The 11,401-nt window shown below is 37.1% G+C and overlaps 1 pseudogene; it reads right to left on the minus strand.

Annotated features, from left to right (window-relative positions):
* Positions 1 to 81: 81 nt before the first annotated feature.
* LOC136099523 (adipocyte plasma membrane-associated protein-like) lies at positions 82 to 11,164 on the minus strand (annotated as a pseudogene).
* Positions 11,165 to 11,401: the final 237 nt, after the last annotated feature.

Below are 11,401 nucleotides of genomic sequence, written 5' to 3' on the forward strand. Positions count from 1 at the left end.
CAAAGGTTCAAGCTGTGTCACACTTCCGAAGACTGAATTCTTAATTTCTAAGCCTGTTCTCTGCTACTTCCCTACTACCTAACAACGGCTACTAGTGAACTTGTTGTTCTGGCAGGCGCTCTATATAAGGGGCCCTGTGACCATATACCTGTGACTACTTTGCACCAGGAAGAAACACTGAGGTGACAGAACAGATTTAAATATAAGCTGTACTTACTTGGTCATATTTCCTTGGAAACTGATGTAGTTGAATAGAAGGAAAACTCTTAACAAAAGAGACAATGGAGAAACTGTTGTTCATAACTAAAAGCAGTACGTTCTGGCGCTGCAAAAAGGGAAGACTAAAATCCTATATAAGGCTTTTTCCAGACTGGGAACTGTGAGCAACAGCAAGCTATGTGCTACTTAGTCACCTCAGTCCCTGTTACAGAGTTGAATTCCTTGGATGATTCTGTGCAACTGTTTAAAAATATATAAATAACATTTTTCTGAACTATAGAGCAAAGTGACTTGGTACCTTTAACCTAACTCTGAAGCTTTCACAAGTTTCTAAAACAAGTGTTTCTGCATTGTTTTCATTTCTGCTTAACCATGTGGTATCAGTTTCATTTCTCCTTCAGTGGTGTAGCAGTCTTTCATTAAGTAGAGAAAAATATTTAACAGCTGCTGGAACCAACAGTGCTATCTTTCTTTTGATGCTCCATCTTATGAGAATTTGAAAGTTTACTGCTGCACCACAAGAAAAGGCAGGTCTGTATTACCTACATACACCTTCCCATCATGCTTAAAGGTGTCACTGACAGCCCAAGTGACATTGGAAGGTTGCCACAATGTCTCCTTTGTCATTAGTTTCTAAGAACAAGCTGTGTTTGTGAAGAAAAACACTGTAGAATGATAAAGGAGTCACCTGTTTTAGGAAAAAAAAAAAATACAGTGTTAACATGTCATTCAAGGGGGGAGCTGGGAATTGTATGAGTAAAAATAAATGGCAATGCTAGCATACTGTTGTCCAGATGTTGCTCTAGTCAGATTCAGCTGCCACTTTTTATAATACACACTGGACTATGTCTAAAGCTGGCAGCCGAGTAATTGCTCACTAATCTTAAGGTACAGTCAGTGCCTGCTTGCTCAAGAAGGTGTGCATATTGTTTGAACATATTCCAAATGCCCAAAGCCACCCACTTTCTCAAAATAGAATGAGAGAGACTTGATGGAACACAACTGAATCACCCACTTCAGTGTTTTTTCCTGTGCAAGTTTTAGGGAAAAGGCAGCATGGTTCCTAGAGAAAGTAGCATGGTTAATTGCAACCAGCTCCATGACTCTTGCTTAGCAAGAATGACTTTGCAGAGGTTGACTCCTGTCACAAAATCCTCATATTTTGTGTAAAGGGCTCTTCACCTGCCTTGACAATATCATGTTACTATAAACAATGGGCTGAGAGCTTGCAACTATGAACTACTTTTGTGAGTACTGATTTTTCTACTTTATAAATGGGTTCTCAGTATTACCACAACCATAAGCCTGCTGTGTTTAAATATGTGAAAAATAAACCGATCCTCAAATGTTCAAGAAAAATCAAAGTTAGTATGTGTTGGGATGCTGGCTGGTAAAGATGAAGCAGTCATCTCTTGTATTTCATAATGAAGAATAACAATTTCATACTTAAAAAAAAAAAATCAGTCTTTTTCTGACACTGATAATTAATACTACACAGTCTCACAGTTACCTTTGTAATAAATCTCTTCAGGAATGGATATGGTCCTAAAGCATCCAGGAAAGGAAAAAAGAAACCAGGAAAGCGAGTAGTAGATATTCCAACTCTGTATAAACCCATGTTTGATAATCTGATGTTGTCTGGATACCCAGGCAGGTTGTCCACAAAAACATTTTTTCCTGCATTAGCTCCACTCACCCAATAGCTGCAAAAAGGAAATTTTGTATATGTATTACAGTGGCTGCTGCAAAATAACAGCAAACTTAACAGCATGGAAGATCCATCATCATTTTGATTCATGCAAGGAATTTTTCAAAATACAGAAAAGGACTCTGCAGGCAGTAGTAAATGCAAAGAGGGATTAAACTTGAGTAATGATGATTGGTCAAAAAGCTCATCTTTCTACATGTAACATAAACAGTAGACCCTCTGCATTCTATTAAAAAAAATCTATTAATACAAAATGTGCCTGTTAAATGAAAACTAATGTTAAATTTGGCTTTAGAACTTCCACAAAATAATAGAACTGTTAAAACACTGTCTCCCTTTAAAATGGGAAAAATGGGGTTTTATGCTAATCATCATAATCATGCAGTGATGTCCTCTGAGGTCTGTTTTAACTGTAATAACAGAATGATCAGGATAATTGCAATTATGTCTGAGGGAATTAGGGCCCAATATATCAGTAAATTAGTAAAAACCAAACAAACAAAAACAACAAAACAAACATTTGGCAGTGGAAACAGCAAGTATTAATCTCTACCTAGAATTAACTCAAACCTGGGACTCTTGCGAAAGAAAAAAGTAACCCTATTAACTGCACATTTTCCTTTTCTAAAAATGTAAACTGAAGAATAGAAAAATAAGAACATGACAGTCATGTCTACAAATTGATTAAAAACATGTAACATAAACAAACATAATATTTTATACCTAGGAGGAGAATGATGTTTAACATACCGTATGAGTCTATATATGCTGGTTTCTGCTATTAATATGTGATCTTCATCAAGAGACAGTGCGATCCCATTTGCCATGTACAAGCCACTGAGCAACGTTCTTCCTCTTCTGGTTACAGGGTCATAGGCCAAGAGGCAACCAAGATGGTTTGTTTCGATCACCTTAATCAATACATGTAAATGAAAAACTAGGCTAATCAAAATACCTGGTTTCAATTAGAACAGAAAATATTCAGAATGCATACTGACATAAGTTAGATAAAAGCAGACTTGAACAGAATGACATCTTTATAAAAACACTAAGTTCACACCGCTAAAGACGCAAGGGATTTTGTCCATGTTTTATAGCAGTCATTTCCCAGATATATCACAGCACTCTTGCAAAAAGAGAGAAATGTGGGGTTTACAAAGCCCAGAGTTCAAAACATGTTTTTCTGCTGCTCCTGCTTTAGCAAAATATTGAGACCTGTCAGGCTTCTGTGAACAATTACAACTTCTTCAAATCAAACCAGAATGTATTAATGAATGTTTAGCTAGAGCAACTAAATAGCTCGTGTTTTACTTCTGATATGAAATAATGTGAATAAGTTTGTTCTGTTAAAAATCTGCAGGGCAACTTTGAATTTGATAAACATAAACCCTGTTGAGAGGAAACTACTTTTATGTTTGTCATTAGTACTGGCAAAGTCTGAAATACTAAACACCAAAGATGATGTTCTACCAAACAATAATCTGATAGCTTTAAGAAACAGCAAACAACACGTAAGGGATTTCACCTGTTCTTTTTTTTTTTTCCTTTAATAATCTGGATCTCAATTCTCACCCCTTAAATTAAATATATTTCCCTGTGGAGAGTCTCTGGCTGTGTGCTGTGAACAAGCCAGGGCTTGATGCGGCTGTGCTACACGGAAGGATTTCCCTGAGACACCAGAGACAAAAGGAAAGTAAACAGAAGCTGCTCTGCCCTCGACCCAGGCTGCAGGAGGGGCGTTGCCGCTGCGCATGAAGAGTCTGTGAACAGTGCCCTGCAGCCAATCACCATAGTGGGGGGGATGAGTGACTGTGAGTGTAACCAATTGTAGCCTGCACTTGCCGCATGGCCTTTTGGTATAGAGTATATAAGGCTTGGAAAAACGTGGTCTCGGGAACATTGATATTCAGTGTTGTTTAAGAGTTCATTGAAGAGTACGGATGGTAAATTCACATTGAATTAGACTCCTTACTCTCGCCCGGCCCGCCCGTTCGATCAAAGAGCTTATGCCGGCGTCTGGATTCGTCGAATTTACTACCACTACATTTCCCTTCATGTGATTTTTCTCCTTGCTTAATTTTATCCAAAATTCAGGTAGTAAAATAAACTTTGTCTGTGTCCTCAGTGAATTTCAGCTTTACAAACAGTTTTTTCTAGAAAAAAGTTTTATTCAAAGGCTATGGCTACACAGAAAAGATACCTTCAAGTACACCAGGAATTTGCTACCTTGCATTTACTGCAGGATGAGAGCATGCTTGTAGGCAGATACCAGAAAGAAACCAATGCTGCTGTCTGGATTTTTACAGCATGTATCACATGATGATTTCTTTGGGTAGTCATACTGGGAGGGTCGAGGTGTTCTTTGTTTTTGTGTTTTTTGTTGTTGTTGTTTTGGTTTTTTTGGGGTTTTGTTTTGTTTTGTTTTTCCAGAAGAGCAGCTACAGAATAGCACAGCCCTTCTCTGCCTCAGGGCTTGAACCCACTGCATTCATAGCATGCTTGGCTAAGACACGTAAGCAGAGGCCAAACAGCTTGTCTCTTCTGCAGCCTGGTACACAGTGCTGCCAGCACAAAAACTGACACTTAAGCTGCCTGAACAAATGCTCACAAATAACTTCTCACCTCATATCTGTGATGTCGTCTTTCTCACTTGCTACTTGAATCCACAAAATAAATCAAATTTTTGTTTGATATTTCTAATCCATTTAGAAATTTGAAAGGAAGTCCATCCACACCTAGTTAATAAAAATGACTGCAAATTAAAATAAGTACAAAACCACCAAGTGTTCAAAATTATTCAGATCCACACAAGCTTAAGATTTCAGACACAGCAATGCCAAATCTCGTTGTTAATGCTTTCCTTAATTTGTCCCAGGCTAAAGTCTGAGCTCCAAGTTACTTTCATTTGCAGGGAAATATGTTCAGGTTGCAGCTCAACATAACATATACCAAACTAAAAGCCTCTGACAAATGCTTTTGTTTTCATAACTTAAAAAAAAACCCACCACTTTTGTTTTCTTAATTTGTTTTTTAAACAAATCTTAAAAATACAAAGCACATGGACTTTCAATCAGTCTCTGTCCCCACACTCACTGGTACTGATCTGAACTGATAAAAGCGCCTTTATCTTCCAATTTATATATAGAGCGTGAGGACGAAACCCAAGATCAATTTACTTCCCCATGAGCTATAACATCACCTTTTTCACTCGGTAGCAGGAGGGTTTTCTCTCCTGTCCTTGGACTGACTTTGTACAGGCCTGAATAAGAATCCACCACAATCAGGTTACTGTCCTTATCCATTTGGACTCCATGGGGCCGGCTACACACTGGTTCATAGTCAGGTGTTCCTGAGATACAAACAGGAGGATGTATAACACCAGGGAGGCTGACAAAACAAAGATCCCAAAATGCAAAGGCTGAAAAGGACTAAACTATCATCCTTCAGTAAACCAGATCTCTAAAAGCATCCTTAAACTGTCTCTAAAAGTAACTTACTGTGTAATGTCAATCTAGTTGCCACTGCTCCTTGTTACTTAGGAAAAAATCTGCTCCCAACCTTCAAAGAAATACAGCTCTACTCTGTTTTCACAAAAACTTTAAAGATGACTGAAGAACTGGTAGGATTACTAAATCAGTAAAACAAAATGCATTTAGCTGCTGTTTAGTTTATGTCCCTCAAGTAAAAGATTGGGGGAAAAATGCTTTTAGGAAAGATTTAACTACTTCCCTTCAGCTGAGGGGCCCAAGTTTCACAGGTCGTATGAGAAACCTATAAGTAATCCTGAGGTAAAACCACAAAAACACGTTCTACTATGTTCAGTATTTTCATAGTGAGTTGTTTTCCTGAAATCACTGAAATTAGTAAAGCTTGACACCCTACAGTTTTGTGACATACTCTATTCTGAAATAGATTTTCACCCAGTACTCTAGTAAGCAAGGGACAACATATATTACAGCTCACTAGAGCTGTAACATGCCAGTAACGCAGTCTGATTGACAGCTGCCAAAAAAATAACAACAGAGTTCTGGTCTCACTCTGAATGGATTGATAATTTTGGTCTGAGAACTTCCACATAACTGTTTATTTACATGAGACTCAAAAACATCCAGTAATCTTTGAGAATTCTTTCAAATTCAGTTGAGATTAACCCACAGCACAGAGACTTTAGGGAAAGCACCTACGCAACTGTCACATGTTCAGAAAACCAGGCTAAAGCCAATCAGCTGGTTTAATGGTTTTCAGGCCGGCTTAACATCAAAAAGCAACAGGGTAAAAATGTAAACATTTCAGTGTTCATCTTCCTCATTTACAAGTATGGAAAGGAAAAATGAAAAAAAAAAAAAAACCACAACAACCAACAACCTAACAACCTTGTGGTCCAGTTATTGATAATGGTACTAGGACATGCTATTCTGAGTCTCCGATTCCTTTGTAAGATTTGAACTGTTTTTAAAATACATCTTGATCTTGAGGCAGGAAAATAATTGGACAAATCATGTCTTTAGACCACCCTCAAAAAGCTTTATACAGAAGGACTTCAATAAAATCTTCTTCTTTATTTAAATGTCAAGCCATTGCAAGTCTATTCAAGTGAGTCTCAAGGGCTAGAGCAGTGTGCCATTACATATTAATCCTGTCTACATTAGGAAAAACCAAACGATGGCAGTAGGCTTCTCTTACAGATTTGCATAAGAGTAACTTCAGTTTCTCATTCAATGATATTTATATGAACAAGTTTCTTGTCATTTTCACATTAAAACCACCACTCACCACATTCAGGAATATTCTGCCCCATTTGAGTAATGAAATGCAGCTGGTCACCACTGATCATCCACAGTTTCCCATTCACGGTACCAGTGTAGATATTACCTTAAAATAAGTGCAGTAGAAGACTGTTTTAAAAGAGATTAAGGTAAATAAAACTTAATATATTAAGAAGAATATTCCTCATTATTGTGAGCCCTTCCTTCTTGCTCCTGATTTCTATATTCTGTGCAAACACAAAGCAATCAAACAAACAGGAAAACATACAGTATAAAAACATGTTTATATTTTTCTAAAGCAGAAAGAGCAATAATAAATGGGAGATTAGAATAAATATTAGTTGTTCATATGTTTATTTTAAAGAAACACATAATAATACATTGAAATTATCTTAGGACCCTTCTGGGTTAGCAGCAAACAAAGCCATTAAGGATGGGACTACAGATTCATCGTGATATTCTCATACTGTCAATAAAAATCAGCAAAAGAATTAACAAGCTCACATGATCTACCTTTTTGTCCTGAGGGTTTTACCACATTATCAGCTGGTCAGAACATTCAGTAGATAAAAGGAAAAACATTACAATGACTGATCCAAAACAAGAATATAACCCTTCTCCTAGGACATTAAAATCCTAAGCAAAAAAAACAAACCAAAAAAAAAAAAAAAAGACCCCAAAACAAACAACGTGGTTTGAGGTTTTTTTTAGCTGTGATGCTTTGCTTTGGTTTTGAACCACCAGAATAATACAAAAAATGTGTAAGCTTGCATTGAAGGACTAAGCACTTTTTTTTGTTGGATACCTGCTTGGCACTTGCTTTCTCTTCTGCTTTTGAAGCATTTAACACCTCATAGGAAGTCTTCAAATCTTTTGATATTATATTGTAACTCAAACATCTTCTGTGCAGAGTAAAAAGAGAAAAAAGTGTCCTCCTATCTTTTGACTAGTCCAGGCTCTGAAATAATTGAATGTACATCACCAATCCTACACTTACTGTTCAACAAAATACACTTTTAGTGTAAAGTCTGTTAACTGGAAACATTCCTCTGATTCGTCTTTTATTTACATAGATTGAACTAAAATGGACATTATTTTCTTTACATGTGACCTGCATTTTCGCCCTAGCCTTGTTTACGTTTAAAAACATCCACTGTCACTTGGAGACAGGTGTTAAAAGATACTCCGTAACAGTTATGCTACCTTTCTGTGCCAATATTACTAAATAAAACAGAGATTCTGACTTTGTATAATGATCCCTTACACCAGAGCAGATAGATATAAAAATGTCCAGCATCTGTTCACTCACATCTATGGAAAAATGTTACAAGCAAATAGGACAGATTCTCAAAGTATCAGCTGTCAACTCTAGATTAAAAGAATTGTCTAGAATTACTGGTGTACAGAAAGCACCTGTTTAGCTGAAGGGGGAACTTCAGAGCCACTGTTCAATACAACAACTTTGTGTGGGAAAAAAGAGAGGCTAAACTTTGCTGTCATTAAATATACTGGCATTCTAATGCCTCCCAAGGCATGTTGGAAACAGCTGAAATATCTGATCACATACCAGATTCTGTATTTAAAGAGAAACCTCAGTCTCATAATACTATTTTCTATCATGTTATGCACTAGGCTATGATGCTATATTTAGATTTATATAGCTAGTGCAAGTGGGTTTTGCAAACTAGGCTTGTCTCATGGGTATTTGTAGTAAAGTGAAGGCAAAAAAAGAGCTACTCAGGTTACCCATAATATCCTGTCTTATTCATATGGAAACAGCAGGCAACACTTACTACAATCTTGGTTATCTTACATGATTTGAACTGACTGAACCCAGTCTGCTAAAACATCCTTAAAAATTCTGGGAAGATCCACAGTAGAATTAAGACACTTGGAAAACCAGAACCAAACCAATCCTTTATACAGCATCAGGAAAGAAATTAAATCTGGAAACACAGAGCTTTTGCAGGGTTAGTCCTCAGATTTAAAATATACTCTGCAAAACTCCAGTCACAAAAGCTACCCTTCCTAAAAGTTGTAGAGGAAGAAGCGAAGAACTAAAAGTATGATAAAAAGACTATTTAAAATAGCACTTTTGAGGAAAGCAGGAAGGAAACAGCTTTTGAAGACATTTGCTAGGAATAGGTGCATCAATGCAAGGTGTTGAGGTTGGTCCCTTCCAGGTCTATGCTGCTACAACTGAAAACGCTTTTAATTTCAGCCTGCACAATGGCAAACAAGAACATTCCAGATAATTATCTCTCACCTCTGTAGGACACAAGACAAGACAGTATCTTTCAGACAACAAACATGTCCTGAGCTATTCAATATTTCCTTGAAAAATACCAAAAAACTAGTAGCAGCAATAAAAGAGGGTGTCTGATCTGCCTGACTCCAACTTCTCTGGACTGGGAGTTGCTCATTTCTCTGTACTGGCTATTGCAGGAATCTGTTTTATCCACTTGCACACCAAGAAGAAAAAAAATCCTCCAGAAGAGGTAAGTCTTGAGGCCACAGCACTAAATCTGTGTTCTAAATAGAAGATCACAGTGTCCCTCCTCCATTTGACTTGACATTTCATTGCAGTCTCTACTTCATTCACACTCTGTGTAGCAGAGTTGTTGGAAAGATGCAAAACGTGCTACTCGTCGCTGCTTCCCACCATCTGCAAGGTTCCTGCGCCTAACGCTGTGCCACCTCACAGCTGCCAGACAACAAACAAGTTATGAGTATAGGTAACAGGTTTTATATTACAGTGAAAAGTTACTCAATATATATGTTGCTGCTGTAAAAATACGTTTTCATAACTACACGAATTTTAAAACAGCTTAATTTGCCTCTCTCTTTAGCTCAATGTTAAATAATAGCTTTTCAAATAAGAGCATGCTCAACTCAGTAACCGAGCTCAAACAGCAAATTAACACTGCTTTTGGAGACCTGAAACAGAAAAACAAACACACACACACACACCCCCCACAAAACAAACAAAAAACAACCACGAAGGCAAGCTTATCACTATGTCAAAAGCCCAAGCTTAGACTCACATTTGGAAGAATTCCCACAAAAAATTCTTCAGCTGTTTTTGCATTCTACTTTAAAAGAATATACCATTTTACACCTTTTAAAAATTATATTTTAATGCAACTTCTATATATTGCCATCTGTGGCTCTGTATTTTTTAATATAGCAGTAGGACATTGCCTGTGTCCTTGGAAGCAGCAGACAACAAAACGTTCCAGAATATTTCCAGTGAAAAGTGTACAAATGTAAAGACATGGAAGAATATACAGCTATCTTAATATGTTTTGAGCAATCATTTAACAAACATTCCTATTTTACTTTCTTTGGATTTAAACTTAAGTCTCCTCAATAACTCAACTGTGCAGATGTATAATGTGTAGCAAATGTATAACTTTACCTATTTGGAAGTTATCTACTTGCCTTCATCATCAACAGTAAAAGACTCAGGACCTTTCAGTTGTCCTGTGAAGATTCTTTTTCCACTCTGAAGGTTTTTATTCACTTGGAATGGTCCAACTAGGGCAGCAGGTGGCTTTTCAAAACTGCACCAAATGACTTATAAATAAGACGTAAGAAACAAGACAACATCAGACTATAAAATTGTTTGAAGGAAAAGTAATAGGTACCACAGGTACCAGTAACCAGTTTTTGTTGTTGTTGTTGTTTCGTTTTGTTTGGTTGGTTGGTTGGTTGTTTTTGTTTTGTTTTAATAATTTGTTAGAACTATCACTTCAAACTAAATTAACAATTTTGTGGAGCTTGCAGGCCCAGGCTGAAAAAGATACAGACCTCTTAGGATTTTTTTTTTTTTCTGAAATCAACACAAACACAAAATTTCCATCATCCTATAACATTTTATTCCTTATCCTTATTCTGATATCTACTACCAATCTCTCTACACATATGTATGAATACTGCACTGGCCAGCATTGTTATGCTTGAACTTCACTTGTTTAAAAAAGTGTTTCTATTGTCCAGTTTTAGATGAGAAACACAATTTCTCCTGCATATGAACTTAAGCAGCATGCTTTACATGCTCCTGCAGGATGGAAAGTATAGAAGTTTCAAAAGCACAGATATTTCTCAACCCAGATATGCTATTGAACTTTAAAATCAGACAGGGGAACAGGAATGAATGGCTCTGGATCAATGAGAGATGGTAAAAAGTAAACTCTGGCAAAAGTTGCAAGGACTGCAGCTGGAAACCCCAATGCTGGCAACCTGCAAAGAAAAGAAAACAATTGTATACCTATGCACATACAAGAGGGCAGGAAAAGAGTAAGAAGAGTCTGTTTTTTGGGTTTTTTTTTTCCCCAAAAGTTAAAAAAATTCAGTCTTAAAAATTAAGACTGAGGGAGCATCAAGGAGACTGCAACAATCTGGTGATCCCGACCGTGGAGACGAGTGTTGGAGTATTTGCTACTAACGTGTTTTTACCAAGTGCATACATAGTCACAAGTGTGGTCGCTGCACACATGAAGCTATGAGGTCTTACAGGAATCAATACCCAAGGAAGTGGTCAAACCATTATAATGTGCTTTACTCCGGGCCACCAATGCCCAGGGAAGGGCAGCAGAGAGACCAAAGCAAACACCAAAGCAGCTCCATTTGTCCGACTCAACGAGGGAGGATTAAAGTTTTTGAGAAACACAAAATAAGTAACCAGAAAATTAAACATACACGTTTC

Source organism: Patagioenas fasciata, chromosome 1 (assembly GCF_037038585.1).
Source record: "Patagioenas fasciata isolate bPatFas1 chromosome 1, bPatFas1.hap1, whole genome shotgun sequence".
NCBI lineage: Eukaryota > Metazoa > Chordata > Aves > Columbiformes > Columbidae > Patagioenas > Patagioenas fasciata.